Source organism: Momordica charantia (assembly GCF_013281855.1).
Source record: "Momordica charantia cultivar OHB3-1 chromosome 11 unlocalized genomic scaffold, Mcharantia_2.0 BLBB01000011.1, whole genome shotgun sequence".
Taxonomy (NCBI): Eukaryota; Viridiplantae; Streptophyta; class Magnoliopsida; order Cucurbitales; family Cucurbitaceae; genus Momordica; species Momordica charantia.
The window spans coordinates 18,595,942-18,613,156 of NW_028275159.1; the positions used below are offsets into that span (position 1 = coordinate 18,595,942).

General features: G+C 39.3%; 1 non-coding gene across 1 annotated transcript; it reads left to right on the forward strand.

Moving 5' to 3' along the window:
* Positions 1-1,245: 1,245 nt before the first annotated feature.
* LOC148208253 (small nucleolar RNA R71) lies at positions 1,246-1,352 on the forward strand. Its single transcript, XR_015789117.1, has one exon. It is a non-coding gene; the product is annotated as a small nucleolar RNA R71 (small nucleolar RNA).
* Positions 1,353-17,215: the final 15,863 nt, after the last annotated feature.

Consider the following 17,215-nt stretch of genomic DNA (forward strand, 5'->3'; position numbering starts at 1 on the left):
TTGCTCCAATGCTTCCACCAGCGGTATGTTGACATGGAGCTGCTTCAACACATTAAGGAACTTTCTAAATTACACATCCTGCTCTTTCTTTTGCAGCCGCTTTGGGTATGGTGGTGCAGGTCGATACTCGGCTGGAGCATTTTCGTTCTCCGTCTGCTTTTGTTTTCTGATTGCACGTGACTTCGATGCTCCAACATTCACTGCCCTAGCTTCTACTGGGTTGACCTTCTTGCTTGTGTTGCTTTACAGTTCCATTATTTACTGTTACTGTTCACTAACTACTTGAGGTTTGCCCTTTTTTTAACTGGCATGATTATAGGTGTTCCGGCTGACTCGCATTCTTCTGACTGTAGCCCACGTCCTTTATCTTGATTTAATTCTTTATAGATTCCTGCAGCATTTGGATGGGTAGCAGGCAATACCTTGCCACTGAGCAATGTAATCATTACATTGCTCCTTCCCATCCCTCTTGGTCACCTTATTATCATTGGGCAGCACTCCATAAGGCCTACTCTTCAGATCTTTTGCCAACTAACCCACCTGCGTTTCAAGATTCCGTAGCGATGCTGCCTGACTTTGCACCGAGCTATCATTCTTTTCCATTTACATCTTCATTAGATTCTCCAAAGATGCGAATGCTCCTTCAGATGACCTTTGCAATGTTACTTGACCTTGGTTTGAGAAATCTGGGGGATAATTTCCTTTTTACTGATATGCTGGAGCATTGGATGTATCGACACTGTTTCCTCCCTGATTTTTCGCTCCAACTAAAGTTAGGATGGTTCCTCCAGCCCGAGTTGTACGTATTGGAATACGAGTCGTTTTCATTGTTCTAAGCATTTCCCAAATAGTACATCGACTCTGGATTGCTAGGGCAATTGTTGTAATGGTGGTCTCCTTGGCAAAAAGAGAAAGAAATCCCTTAGACGTGGTTAACATTTGCCTTACCAGAAGATGCTCCAGCTGCATTTTGTTGCGTCATACTCCTCATAACCAAATCTGTCAAATTCTCAATTTTTGAATTTAAGGAGGTGAAACACTCTAATTCGTTCAGTCCCGTGCTTCCTCTTCCTTGGATGGCTCTAGGGTCAGACATGAATGATTGTTTGATGATATCCTCTCTAAGATATTGAATGCTTCAGCATAAAGTTTTGTTAGCAAAGCCCCATTTGCTGACACATCGATGACCAGACAAGTGGCATCGTCAAACCATTATAATACGTTTCGAGCTAGATGCATCTTAGGATCCCATGATGAGGGCATTGTTGCAGAAGCCGTTTAAAACGCTCCCAAGACTCACTAATCGACTCCCCAAAAAATTGCTGAAAATTGTTGATTTCGCTTCTGTGCTTAGCATTTTTGCTTGGTGGGAAGTACTTCATAAAAAATTTTCCGGCAAGTATACACAATTCGTCGGTTGTAGTACATAATGAGGTCGTATCCACAGGGATTTTTGGTTTATATTTTAACGATAAATGCAGATACCGACAAATAAAAATGTACAGAGTTTGGGTATGGATATTATATAGGAAAAATAAAATAAAGTATTAACAAGACAACAGAAACTTGCCAGAGACAATAGTTTCGAAGCTATGAACACAGTAAAGTAGTAGCACAGAAAAAGATAACGGGGGAATAACAGATGTGGAAAAGGCATGGGAGATTCAGCATACTGTCACAAGTTATCAACCTACCCTTTAGCGTAGCTCACATTTATTAGTGCGCAGCTCGGCTCGGTTCCCTTCCGAGACACCCCAAATTATGGGATGTGAATCCCGGAGTGGAAGCGGATCTTTGTTCATCAATTTTTGAGAAAACAAAATTAAACATCTAATAACGAAAATACAGGGGAAAGAAGTTTTTTTTTACCTTTGAAGAACTCTTCTTCAATGATTCAATCTCCCGAACAACACCAAATGGTCTTCCGTGCTATCCTCTGGGTACCGAGATCGGGCTTGTGGCAACGTCCATTTGGAACGTAAGGGAGAATTTTTTTTAGAGAAAACCTTGATTGAGAGAGTAATCTTCCTTGAGAGTTTGTTTTTCTTCTATTGTGTACACAGCAGAACTCTCTTACAAACACAAAACCAACTTATGAGGTGGGGAGTTACCCCACGTCATAAACTCCCCACTCTCCTACTAAAATGCAGGGGAGTTAAATGTTAATTATTAATTAATAATTAATATATAATAATTAATATTAATATATATATGTATATGTATAGTTTATTAAATAATCATATTATTTAATAAATAATTATTAATTATTAATCCAATTAATAATTAAGTAACATATATATATATATCAAATAAATAATTAACACATAATTATTTATTACAAAATTAGAATCATATTCTAAAACATTTCTCTCATATAACCAATAGTTGTAATGTACATCTTATGCACATTAATTTTAACCTATAGTTTAATATGAATCTTATTCATATTAATTTCATTTGAATCTCATTCAAATAATATCTCTCATAATATATAGTTCTATAATTTAGAATTAACTATATATTATAATGTATCAATATACATATAATCTCTCAAGTAATTTGAACATTTCAAATTTTTCCAAAAAACTTGATCCTCGTTTTACCAGTTATGAGCTAGCAAGGGGACCTAATGAACCTACAGATCAGAAGCTCCAACAATACGAGATTAACTGGTCAAACTCATTGACCGAGTTAGTCAACATTCGTTAACTACGAGTCACTCCACTAAAGACCCGCAGCTGCACTCTTCTCACTACAAAATATTTTTGTGTCCACGGATATACAACCATTAATGACAAGTCAATCATTCACAAGTGTTCGTAACTTAAGCTGGGTAAATTACCGTTTTACCCCTGAGTTACATCTTACTCCTTAAATATCACTACTCCTCTAATGAACAACCCGATTATGGTCCGACCAATAATTGGAAGTCTCTCTCGGGCCAGTGAGAGGGTGGGGCCCCTTGTTCAAGTCCCAGAGTCAGTAGTTAAGAGAACACTCATCTACTCCCATAAAGTCGGAGAGGAGTGAATTCTATCTTGTGAAGTAATGTTCCCAGCTCCTTATTCGGTCTCATCCCCAAAATGGTAGGAATATTAAGTTAACAACTCGGGCCACTCTCACCTATACAGATCAAAGGACGAGCCCTCACGGGCAGGAGTCCATAACTCACTAAGGATTGAGAATGAGTTGTCTGGTCATCCTATGAAATAGCAATCTATTAGTTAACGGCGTTACATCTAAAGATTGTCTATTTCACAGTTTGGTCTTATACAAACTCATTGTATAAGATACCCCCACTCGCATGTCTCCACACGAACGACCTGGATCGAGTCGTCTGTAACATTTACAAGGTGGGTCGAATCCATGGTGTTGTCAGGATAAGGTACCCAGCCTTTTCCATATACTACAGACCCTTTAGGTTATTCACGGGACATTATCCACTCGTATATCATGGGTATATCAAATATATACCCAGTATATATATTGTCCCGGTTACATGAAAATAACCTTGGATGTTTAGTTTATTGGATTTTGGACAATACAATGCTATGAATTCAACAATAAATTTATTGAATATACATTTGTTTCTACATAAATAAAAACTAAGAGTTTAGGGCAACACACCCAACACCAAACATGAGTAAGTACAACTCTCGTTGCTAAATACCCAAGCAATTAACCCATGCTATAGGCATTATTAGGGGACCCCATTCCTAAGTATCCCTAACAAAACAAACCAGCACCCATAAGCCCTTCCAGGTCAATACATAAGCTAGCATACACGAAACAGCGGCCAACAGTAATGCGAAGATTAAGAAATAAAATCAGATTTGCTTAAAAATAAATGTAGCAGCTAGAGGTTCGGTCTCAAGTCAATTACAAAATGTAAATCTCCCCCAAAATGGGGTTTAGCTCATAATGGGTGAAGCAAACAAAATGAAAGAAGAAGAAATACAACCCATAGCAGAAAAATGGCTAATGACACAGAAGAAGAAGCAGACAACATTTTCCAGCAGGCAAGCTTCCTGTTTCTGTCGTCAGCTCTCCTCTTGAAAATGGGTATATTCCTCTCTCTTATCTTTTCAGCTCTCAAAATTTGTCTCCCTTGGGCTCTGTGTGTGGCGAATAAGGCAACATGCCCCTTTTATATCGGGTTCTAAATTTATGGCACCCAGCTAAAAATTGTAAAGACATAAGTGAATCCCGTGTTTTTGGAATTAATTGTTCAGTCACTCTATGCTTTGGCATCGCTATGCTCCAAGTTTTATATGCTCTGTCTTGATAATGCTTTAACTGCTTTTATCTGGTTAAACACTTCCTTCTCTTCTTAGTTCTTTAAAAATATATGCAAATGAACCACAAGTACGAGAATTTATGCTGTTTTTGGCCGAAGTTCTCAAGAATAAGGATATTTAGCTAAGAATTTACATTTTAACACTATTCATGCTAATTATGACCTAAAACCGACACACCTTGAAATTTCCTTTTATAAAACTACCCAAATAAACACTAGAATAACTCTCTTTTGGAGATTTATCAGCCGGCAGAAAGGATGGGCATTAAAGCTAGATGAAGCTCTACGGGCATACAGAACGACATTTAAAACGCCGTTAGGAACGTCCCCATACAAACTGGTATTTGGAAAACTGTGCCACTTACCCCTAGAACTGGAACACAAAGCATTCTAGGCAATAAAAAAATGGAATCTAAACCATGCTGTAGTAGGGGAAGTTAGGAAGCTGCAACTACAAGAATTGGAAGAATTCCGAAGGGACGCTTATGAAAATGCCAAGATTTAAAAGGAGAAAACCAAAAAATGGCATGATGCTCACATAAACCCCAGGAAATTCGAAGTGGGGCAGCAAGTTCTCGTTTACAATTCAAGACTCAAGCTATTTCTTGGGAAGCTAAAATTTAAATGGTCAGGGCCCTTTCAAATAGTAAAAGTTTCTACTCATGGAGCTATAACGATCAAGGAATTAAAATGAGATAGAGAGTTCACTGTCAACGGACAGCGACTCAACCATTACTTTGGAGAGTATTGGCACGAGATTGCTGGAGCTCACTAGCTTGCCCCTACATGAAGATATGTCGCCGAAAAAAAAAAGAATTTTTTTATTTTCAGTCGAAAATTTTAATTTTTGTTATTTTTTCTCGACAATTCTTAATTACTGAAAAGCTGATTTGATTTTAATAGCAAATTGTTTGTTTGTAGGTCAGTAATTAAACACAACAGCAGAGAGTAGGATATTAATGATGAGGCGATAGATGGCTGGCACGTGGTAATTTATTTCTAATTGAGAAAGGGCGGTAAATCGTATTTTCGGGAATTGAGGTAAATTTAAATTTCAAAAATCGTGGGAAGGGAGACCCTTAAAGTCTCTATTTAAATCCCACCACCCCAACCCACCAACCCACAATTGTCTTCCCCCCATCTCTTCCACCTTTGATAAAACCGTTTCGCCATAAACTCTAGTCCTCTGTCCTAAAAAGCCATCGCAACCTCTCCTTTGAGACCCCTAGTCGCCTGCAACAGAGAACATGCCTCGTTACAAGCCAAAGGCCAACCACAAAAAGTTAAAAGAGTTGCCCTTGTCAGAAAGCTCGTCGAAAGATCTTGGCCGCGTAGGCAACCAACTGATGGAGGCGGAAGTCGCCGAAAAGCAAGAAGCATTGCCTGCTCAACAGTCAGTCATGGCTGACTCGTGCTTAGCCCCCGTTTCAGAGCTAGAGCAGTTTCTTCCACCACAGTCAGAGGAGGAAGACTTTGAAAACCCCACCTCTGAAAACCCACCACCCACTACCCCTACCAATTGCTCTCTCCTAATAACTGCTCCCCCGCTTTCGCCTGTTCCAGTCTCATCGTCGACAAACACCAATAAGCTATCCTCCTCAGGCCCAGCATCCTGCACTTGAATTGCTAAATGGCCAAGCGAGTCAGCTACTGAAGGCCTGGCCTCTAAAAAGGCAAAAGCCGCAACTGCTACAAAACCTTCAAAGCCCACTGATGGCCCATCTGCCTCTGTACCTAAAACCCCATCGAAGGTAATACGCTGAAGACCGCGACCTCATCTAAGAGGAAGCGGCATCATTTTGTCTCTTCAAAGTAGGTAACCACTCAGCTGCTTCCACCAGGGCGAAAAAGAGCCAACATCGTTGCTCCCCAGGATGCCGCCTTCAAAAGGTTCAGTACACCGGCCGCGCGTGGAGGCACATGAATGTTTGTGAAAGCGAGACTTCTTCTTCGAGAAAGGATTCCAGTTGGACCCCATGCCTCCTTTTATGGAGCAAGTTATTACGAAAAACAAGTAGGACTACTTTTGCACCCCCTAGACCGCTGATTTTGCTCCTGGTAAAGGAGTTTTATGCGAACATTCGCTGTCATCGATAGTGCGAGAGGTAGTGGTCATCTAGAGCTCGGAGGAGATCAATAAGGCTCTCCACCTTCGTTCTAATTCAGAGGAAAAATTCAACAAAATGCTGGAGCAACCTCTTGAGGCTTAACAAGTTCATGCACTGTCCATTGTGGCCTACCCTAGTGCCTTCTGGAGTATCGCCCCACAAGGAGCCCATTCTCTCTCCTCCAACATTCTGAAGCCAGAAGCCAATATATGGCTTTACTTCCTAAAGAGTCGGATCATACATACCACACATGACTCAATCGTGATGAAGGATAGGGTCCTGCTCCTCACGTGTTTGATGGAAGGTATCAGCATTGACGTCGGCCAGCTTATCCACTAGGAAATCGCCCAGTATACCTCCAAAAAAGTTGGGCCGACTGTTCTTCCCCAACCTGATCTCTAAGATGTGTATGAAATTCGGAGTCCCTATGGTCAGTGATGAGGAAACGTTAACAAAAAAGCGAATTATGGACAAAACACTTTTGGAATGCCTCATGGCCAATGACAGCGCGCGACGCGGCACTATTCCAATTGGGGCCATCAATGAAATGATGGCATATCAGGCAAAAATTTCGGTGGAGTTGGCACAGACAAAGTCTATGGTGGCAGCCTTAGTTAAGGAAATTACGGCTCGCGACGCTGAATTCAAAAGCCGCATAGATAGCCTAGCCAAGTCAGATGCTGCAGACCCCTCTGCTCAGCGCCACGCAATCGAATATTTGCTGGAGCACACCTCCAATTCGGAAGATACAGAGGCTCAGGAGGATATTGACTCGGAAGAAGAGAGCACGAACAATTCTATATAGCCTGTAGAGCCTTTCTCTTCATCTTCATTTCTCTAGAACCGGAAACCCAACCAATCACCAATCAATCAATCTTTTCAATTATGCATTTACTTTCTCGCAAATTTAAATTTTGTCTTTTTCAGTCTTTTTGTTTATGATGTATGTTAGGTTTTTTTTTAGTTTGCAGTCATCTATTTCTTTTGTGTTTGATGTTGTTAGGAGTGTGTTTCCATCGTTCTGCCCTCCCCAAATTATATTTTGAGTGCTTAATGGATTTGAAACATGTTTGTTCTTGTATCTGTTGTCTGCGCGTCTTGTTCTTGCCCTACTTTCTTAAGTAATAATGCTGCCAGTAGATGTTTAGTTATGTGCTAGAGCATCAGCTTACAGGCAGCAACAGTTCTTGTTCTGCCCTAGCTTAGGTTCCAGTACGAAGGCTCAAGCAGGATCATGTGAGTACAATTTTAAAGCAGGGGCCATTTAGTGGAGAAACTTCAATAGCTTACCTATTTATACCAATCACTACCTTTGTATCACCATAGAGTCGACACACCCTTTTTATGTCCCTTAACACCACCTATATCTGTCTTGCAAAAAATGCCCCTTCTGTAACTTCATTTTTCTTAGTACTAAGTTTGGGGGTATGCGGGAGCATCTAATATCCTATTGTGAGTCGCATTGGGGACAATGTTACATTTAAGTTTGGGGGTTTGCATGCTTGCTTTGTTTTTGTAAGGATAAAGTTGTAATGTATAACTATGAATCGAGCAAGGATTCAGCTGCCCTCTTGTAGGTGTTTTAGCGAAAGCATATTATTATGCTATAGCAAGTATTGGCAGTGGGTGTGAAAGTAGAAAGCAGTGCTTGATGCAAGATGTGCAGTAATTAGATGCACGTTCCTCGCATGTTTCAGGGTTTTTACAATTAATCTTGCTTGGGGACAAAGAGGATCTAAGTTTGAGGGTGGGATAACACTCAGATAGAGAGTGTTTACCAGGCTATTCAGGGCGGTTATGGTCCGAAAATGTGAGGATATTTAGAAATAAACTTAAGAAAAAGGGAGAATACATCGAGCAGGCCCTAAACTCTTGAAATTTCTAATTCGCGTTGATTTTCATGATTAAATGCTTAATATTTTTTAGTTTTTGCATAGGCAGATGAATTCAGATTAGAATGAGAGATGTGCTACCAAGCTCGCGAAGAATATGTTAAGTATGGAAAAGAAACGCTAGCCAGCAGCCTGCAGCTCGTCCAGATGCTCCAGAGTGCGTAACAGTGCAGTAACTCTCTAAGTTGGAAATGTTACTGCGTCCGTACAATCTCCAAGAGGTGCCCTAATTTTAAAGAACCCGGTATTTAAGGAAAAGAGGGACCAGCCGCCGAAGGAGGCATACCACTTTAAAAGTTAGCATCGTTTTTTTGGAATAAAAAAGAGGAGATTCTTCCATTGACAGAGGGCATTATTTTTAACGAAGAAGGAACTAAAAGATACGAATCGGGCGCTTGAGTTACACTGTACACTGGAGGAAGCTTCTTATTATCTGCCCTCACCGTTGACAACGATTTCACCTTCGTTAGTTGTTATTTTCTTTTGCCATTTTAGTAAGAAATAAACCTTCACCTTTGGGGAGGGGATAATCCCAACGCTTCCTGTTTATTCGTTGTTTATCTTGTTAAACTTCAAAGACTGTTTAATGGAAGTGTGCTTAATTTCTCAATCTCACTACACTGTGTGGCCTACTTGTCTGGTGTGTTTTCTTGCTTGAGGCATCGGAATAGCCCTTGTTGAGTAGCTTAACTTCCGTTAGCTGTATTAATCCTTGCTAAGATAGGAGGGTGGATACCTAGGGATGGGGTTCGCCATATAGTGCCTGTAAACTGTTTTCTATGTATATCTTAGTTACGATGGGAATCAGACTAAAATATATCTAAGGTATCTTGGAAAAGAGCAATGAGGGTTTGGGCAGCAAGAGTTGAAGTGTTGAGCAGTGGTGTATTTTTGAACAAAAGAGCAGCGCTTGGGAAATCTCCCTCCCTGATTTACTTATCATCCGTTTCTCCCGCGTGTTTCTCATCCTCTTTGCCGGTTGCTTTTGGGTGTGCTGAGTTTTCGTAGCAGTTGGTTCCTTACTACTTGTTTAATTTTGTTAGCTTTAGAAACTAAGTTAATATATCATTGATTAATTTTTTTTTCTTTTGGTGATTCAAGAAATTCTCAAATCCATTTTTTTTATTTTGTAATCCCTACGGAGACGACCTTGTTTATATACTACAATTGATTATTTAGTGTATACTTGCACTAATTTTCCATTAGTTGTGGGGAAACGAACAATCAGCTAATCTACCTGATCTATGGCCTTCTCAAGGTCGTATTCCCTATCTTTTTCATTTTCTACTACATTTCAGCAATTTCTCTGCATGGTTATATTGCCTAAGTGATTCTTCTCTGTTGCACATGGTGTTCCCGACGCCTCGTCAACTAAAAGTATCGTTCGTGGTTTATCGCTGCCTCACATTCTTAGCTTACTTTGTGCTAGTGTGTTTTTTGTTGATTCCTCAACATCTTCAAATGCATGAGTTTTGCCCTTCTAGGGATCCCGATCGAGTGTAGGTGACTTTTATTCCTACTACTCAAGCTTTTTTAGAATGAGAGATGTGCTCTAATGCATTCTCACAACCTTCTCTTCTATAATGACCAATATACTCCTTGGTTGTTCTGGAACCTTTGTCAGTCGTTATTTCTATCCTAGGATTTGTCAACCTATTTCACCTAGGACCTGCTCTGGAACTTGTTGACCTACTTTTCCATCAGCTACCTCAGGTAGGGGTAGCCCTCGAGTTGTATGGCATTCGTCGCCAGAAAGTTGTGGTATGCAATAATCTATTATGAATAAAAAAATACTTAGCCCCAGAATTAGTAGCTACACTCAATGACCCTCACAAGTCGGCATGGACATACTTTAACTTTTTTTTTTTTACATGCATACCCTTTCCAAAGTTGACACTTTTGAACTTACGATATACACAATGCTCATAAATGTCTACGTCTACATTTTTATCAATAGGGTGAAGATTTTGTTTTGCTAACTCACTTAACCCTTGTCCACTAATGTAACCTAGATGCTTATGCCAAAGAGTAATTTGAGAACTATCAGTTCCTTTAACTAAGGCACCTGACCCCGCAATGACTAAACCGTCTAAGGAATATAAGCTTTCTTTAATGTGCCCTTTCATCACTATAATAATCCCTGTTATATGGTTTAAAACGTTTTCTGCCAGTGTACACAACCGTTGTAGCAAGTGATAAAAAGATCGTCTCCACAGGGATTGATGACTAAACACTTCAATATTTTACTTAAGAAAACAAACAACTCAACTAAAAATATCCTTAATAAGGTGGCTTATTAACTAAATTGAAATAGTGCAAAAATCATTCATGAGTAAGAAAACACGTCAAAAGAACAAGTAAAATTAGTCACGCTATAGAGCTAAATGAGCTTAATAGGGGTTAACTAGTGATGTAACAAGGGTAAGGGGGAGAGTTAAAGTGACTTCTTTTGGGGCTAACGTGAACAATACTACAGCATTAAGAATGTCGATATACAGGCCCAACAGACATAGAGTCTTCATAGATTTCTCAAACTTCCTAGATTTTCTACTACTCAAGTTTTAAAGCAACAATGAAAGCATATCAGTTCAGTTTATAACCTTACTAGGTTAGCCTTATTTCTAAGTACTCATACTCTAAACTCAAGTAGATTTAGCACGAATTGAAGCCAAACACTCTCTACTACACTTTTCTCAGAGTTAATAAAGTCATATCCCAATATGTTTATCAAGCACATTGAAAATCAAACAATAAAAGCAATTTGAACTCAATATATATATTATCATTAAAAACTGAAGCAAGGTTTATAGCCCAAGAACAAGTTCACAAATATCCTGCCCCTTACAATGAGATAGCTACACATGACCATAAATATAAAAAAGAAAGAAAACTAGAAAGAGTTCAATACTAAATAAAAACTGAAGGGAAGAAGATGGAGCAAAAGAATATTAGCTCTTAATTTGCTCTTAATTTGCTCTTTGTATTCAGAAGCTTCTATGAAGATGGAGCAAAAGAATATTAGCTCTTAATTTGCTCTCTGTATTCAGAAGCTTCTATGAATCTCCTCTTTTATTTTTTTTTTCTTCTTCAAACCCTTTGGAGCTTTCTTTAAGTGAGAGTGAAGTAATGGTTAGGGAATATTTGGAGGCAACCTTAAATGTAAGTATCTATACCTCCATTGCTCTTAGGGCAACAAAATAGATAAAGTGGGCCCCCAGCTCTCACTTCTAGGTGCTTCTCCGAGTTAATGTGGTAACTCCCACTGTAAAGTTCTATCACTGTCAGCCTTGTCGTTTTCTGCTCCTTTTTTATTTCGATGTTTCAGCATTCACAATGATGCATCAAAACTTTCAAATTAGGCCAATCATCCTAACTCTCAACATTATTTACTAAAGCAAGGATGTTAGTGAATTCAAAGCATTGATTGTACAAAATTAGTGTAGAATGGGTGTTTGTATGGCTATCCTTAGATAATTTATATGAAATTCTTGCACAAATAACTCTATTTTGGTTAATTTATATGATAAAAAGAATATGTTTGCACAAATACCTCCAAACTTGAAGTATTGTTTGTCCCCAATAAATGCTAATCCTACCTGTACGATTAATAGAATAGACAAATTATGCATGCTAACAACTTCACCAATTGCCTATAATCCATTACTTTGGCTATATGTTTCTCAATATACTGAAGCATCAAACTAGAAAGGAATCAAACAACTCTTGCACTAAGACTAAGGTGATTCATTCTCATCTGACCACTTCATTCCACCCTTACCCTTGGCAGCCTTCAAAATTTTCCCCCAACTTCTTTTCCCAAATTAATTTTCCTCCTTCTAACTGCTAGCTTACTACTGCCCTTCTAGATAGTTATGGGCTACTAGCCATTTCAGACCCTGCAACTCTTTGAAATGCTTTTTTTTTCTTTTTTCTTTTTTTTGAGTTGAATGACAGGGGTAAAACTTTAGCATATCTTTACAAATGAACTCATTGCAAACAGAATTACAATAATGAATGTTGCAATAAAACAAAAGTCTTCCACCCCCAAACTTAAAGTGAAGCATTGTTCTTGATGCTTAATGAATGGTGTTGAAGAAATAAGGACAAGGCTCCCCCAAACTTAGAATGAAGATAGGATAGATGAAAATGGTATATGGGGTTCAACCTATCTTAATGGATTATGAAGGGGTAAATACTTGCTACTTGTTGTTCTAAGGTCGTTAGCTTAATGGCAATATGTGAAGAGGGATACACAGCCCTTGAAAATCTTGCTATGGTCAAATTTCTAGGTAGCCATGGGATACTAGAAACATGAAGCTATCATATGCTACTGTGAAACACCTTAGACAAAGGGTAAGAATTGCATCTTTCCTTTCTAACTATAGCACGAGTAAATATCCTGTAAATTTCCACAGACTAGACTAAAGCTTAATGAGATCAGCATGCAAAATCAGACCACTGTACACTCGACTACTCATTTTCAACTATCCTTTTTTTTTCATTTTTCTTTATTGAGTTATACTAAAATAGCAAACAGACTGCAAAAAGACTAACATAGCAATTGAAAGCTAACATTCTCTTAAAATCTAAAACCAACTAAATCATGCATAAATTAAACTAAAATAGTAAACAACAAAAATGTAAAGTGCAGAAATTTTTTTTAAAAAATCTTCAAGTAGGGGAAACTAACTCCCCTCATCAGACTTCTTCCACATCACTAGAGCTGCCAATAGGTTGAGATGCTCCAACATTCTCTTCTTCATCCTCAACAATCTGGTCTTCTGGAAATTTAGGGCACGGGGGAAAGGGATGTGAAAAATTCCTCATGAGCGCCTTACATATCACCACATCTCTTTCTCTGGTGTAGCTCAAGCAGGCCTGCTACCTTCTCTCTACAGCTGCTAACATCCCAGCAATGGATTTGAGTTACTTCAGCATGTTGGCTTGGTTAGTGGTGACCTCCTTGATGGCGAAGATAATGTTCCCTCCTCTTCTGTTGTGATCCACGACCTTTAGACTCTCAATAGCAACCTTGTTGATTACCTCTTTATCTTTGAAGAACTGATAAGCCTCTTCCACCTCTACACCCGAGAGGATACAGAGTTTTGTTATGAGATTTGGGAAAAAACAAATTTTCCTGCTTGCTCTTTTCCACTCCAGCTATCTCCCTCTCGATTAATTGGCCTACATTAATGCTGAGGCCTTCCATGATGCATAATAAAAGAATAACTCTCTCTTTGGTGATTGAAGCGTCGTGTGTAGTGGTCATAAGCTTGCTCTTAAGGAGATGGTGCCAAACATTGGCTTCAGGTATGAGGTACGCAAGATGAAAGGTTCGGGCTCCCCTTGTCGACAATTATCAATGTGCATATCCACTTCTATGCATTTCAAGGCCTTATTGCGCTGCTCCTTAGATGGAGCAGCTAACATTTCTTTAAAAGTAGCATAGGCATAATTGGGTAGGTTATATACCTCGTTTATGGCCTCTACCATCACTATAGCAGGACTTTGAGGGTTTAAATTTGAGTATAATTCCTACACCAATTTGATTATTGCAAGCCTGGGCTTGGCACAGAAGGTCTGCCACTCGTGCTACTGTTCATTGCTAATCACAAAATCTGGCATAGGAAAATCAAATCCTCTCTCACCAAGTAGGTTTCTCTCTTTCATCTCTTCAAAAAGCTCTGATGCTGCATCATCAACGAAGCGCTCATACTTAGGCTCTCCTGCAACAATCTTCGCCTTCACTTTATTCTTTCCCTGTGTCACTTCTTTCGGCTTTTCCTCTTCAGCTTCCTCATTTACTTTCATCCCCTTCTCAGCTACTGGCTTGGGTGAAGCCTTCCTCTTTCTTGGTGATTTTCTTGTAGGCACTTGGGCTACTTCTTTATCCTGCTCAGCCTAAGATTCGTCTCGCTCTGCTTCAATTTCCTCCGTGTCTTTCGCCCCACTTGGCTCTCCCACCTTTTCGAATCCCATTATTATTTGCTCATTTTCAAATAGGATGCGTACGAATCATCCACCTCTCTTTGCGTGTCGAGTGAGAATGTAGGGCCTTTCTCTTGATTTTGCTCCTCATGCGGCACGTCTTCATCCACTACATGCTGCTTTTCTGTGTGTGATGCTCCCTCTGGAACATACTGCTCTTCCTCAACAATGGGCCTTGACGGGGGCTTAGTTTTAGCAGGCTTCATTCCTCTATTTGCTGAAGCTTTCTTTGGAGGTGGAGAAGAAGCTTTGGCTTGCTGATGGGTCTTTTACACTTGAGGCTCAAGAGGTGAAGGGGATTTGCCAGGGGCTTTTTCTCGCGATTTTTCAGGTGAAAGAGAGAGTATGAGGCTAGGGGAGGGATCACTTTTGTACTCTTCTTCACTTTAGCTTTCACTCGAGGCATGGTTGTGTGCTCGCGTTGTAGGATTGGTTTTGCTATATGAGGGTTTGGTATATGGAAGAGGTTGGCTGGAGAAATTTGGGAAGACGACGGGAAAAGAGATAGAGAGTAGAGTTTTGAAAGTAAGATTGAAAAGAATTTGGCTCTCACTCTCTTAAATTAACACACACATTTACGTTGTCATTAATGGCCCATGTTCCCTCCAACTATCCCAATTAACCACATTTCCCCCTTTCTAGAATTTTTAAAATTCAAAAGTTGCCCTCATTTTGTCATTTTGCTTAAAAAGTTTCTTTTTACTTTATCTGAAAATGGGAGGGAAATTGCGGCTGGCTTAAATTTTGCAGCCTCTAACCCCACTTTTTCTTCTCACCAACCTGCCAGAGAAAAAACAAACTGCTTTACTCTTTCCTCTCTACGGCTTATTTCACCTCAGAACCCTGCCCTGCTCATTAGCTTTTGTAAACAACGCACCAGCATCGACAGAGTCTTCAACATCAATCTCTTGCTATACACTTCCCTTGAAATTTTCATCTCATCCTATATTACTAACTTGAGAACTGACTTCCCCTGAAATCAAAACAACCACAAAATAAATTTTCTAAAAATTTCTAAGGAAATTTAAACTAAACTACTGACTAACACAGGAAAAGAATAAAAGTTACTTAAGAAGTATTTCCCTTTTTATTCTGCCTTCCTTAGTCTTAGGTTGATCGGAAATGGTGAGCGTCGATTTGTCTCACCACTTCTCCTCCCTAATAATGCTCCAATCATTGTCTGTTCACAATGAATTCCCTTTCAGTATAATCCTCTATAACAGTTATGGCTCCATGTGAGTATACATGCACCATTGTGAGAAGGCCATACCATCTTGATTTCAGCTTTCCAGGGTACAATTTCAGTTGTGAATTAAATAACAACACTCTCTGTCCTGGCTCGAATGTCCTTTATTTGATCTTTTTGTCATACCAAACTTTATTTTTCTCCGTGTAGACCTTTGCATTTTCATAAGCCTCATTTTTAAACTCATCCAGTTTCAGAAGTTTCAATTTCCTAACTTCCCTACTTCTGTCAGGTCCATATTTAGCTACTTGATTGCGCAAAATGCTCGATGTTCCAATTCCAATGGTAGGTTGCAGGCTTTACCAAAAACCAACTTGTAGGGAGATGTGCCTATTGGAGATTTGTAGGCTTTCCTATAGGCTCACAATGCATCATCAAACTTGAATGACCAATCCCTTCTGTTGGTGTTCACAACTTTTTCTAAAATATATTTTATCTCACGGCTGGACACCTCTGCTTGCCCATTTGTTTGAGGGTTATAAGCAGTGCGCATCCTATTCTTCACATTATATTTCGTAAGCAGTGTAGCCATGACCTTATTGAAAAAATATGTACCTTCATTACTAATACGCACCCTTGGGGTTCCAAATGGTGAATATGTTTTTGTGTAGGAACTTAAAAATAGCTTTGGCACCATATTTTACACAAGTTATGGCCTCTACACATTTGGAGATAGTCCACTGCTAGAAGAATGTAGAAGTTGCCATTTGATGGTGGGAAGGGTCCCATAAAGTCTATGCCCCATACATCAAACAGTTCAACTTTTATGATAAAATTCAAGGGCATCTTAAATCTGTTTGAAATGTTTCCTACTCTATAGCACCTATCACAGTTTTTCACAAAGGCATGAGCATCTTGAAAAATCGATGGCCAATAGTATCGACTCTGAAATATTTTGATGTTGTTCTCTGCCCTCCCAATAGGCCACCATAGGGAGCAGAGCGACAATGCTCCAGCCCTATTGATGCTTTAGTACTATCCATACATCTTCACATAATCTAATATTTACACAATTTATAAATCTATGGGTCATCCCAATAATATGACTTGCTGTCATGGAGGAACCTTTCCAACTGCTGCTTCTTCATATATGGTGGTAAGATTTCACTTGCTATATAATTAGCTAGATTTGCAAAACATGGTTCTGGATCTATTTTTGTCTCTCACAACCAACAACTACTCATCAGGGAATGCCACTCTAATGTGAGTTGGGTCCTCCACTGCTCCCTTAAGCTCTACTCTTGAGAGGTGGCCAGCAACTGATTTTCTAAGCCTTTTTATCTCTGATTTCTAGATCTAATTATTGTAAGCGTAGTACCCATCTTATCAACCTTGGCTTGACATCCTTTTTGGCTAACAAATATTTGATGGCAGCATGGTTTGTGTATACCAACCAAGTATGCTAATTTCTTAGATGCAAAAACTACAGCAAATAGCTCTTTTTCATTGGTTGTGTAATTCAATTGAGCTTCCATCGAGGTCTTGCTGGCATAATAAACAGGATGAATGAGTTTGCTTTTCCTTTACCCTAACATAGCACCTACTTCGTAGTTGCTAGCATCACACAAGACTTTAAATGGTTCATTCTAGTCTGGCGCAGTCATCATAGGGGTTTTGATGAGTGCTTCTTTTAGAGTATCAAATGCCTACAAACACTCAGAAGATAAGTAAAAAGTTCTATCAT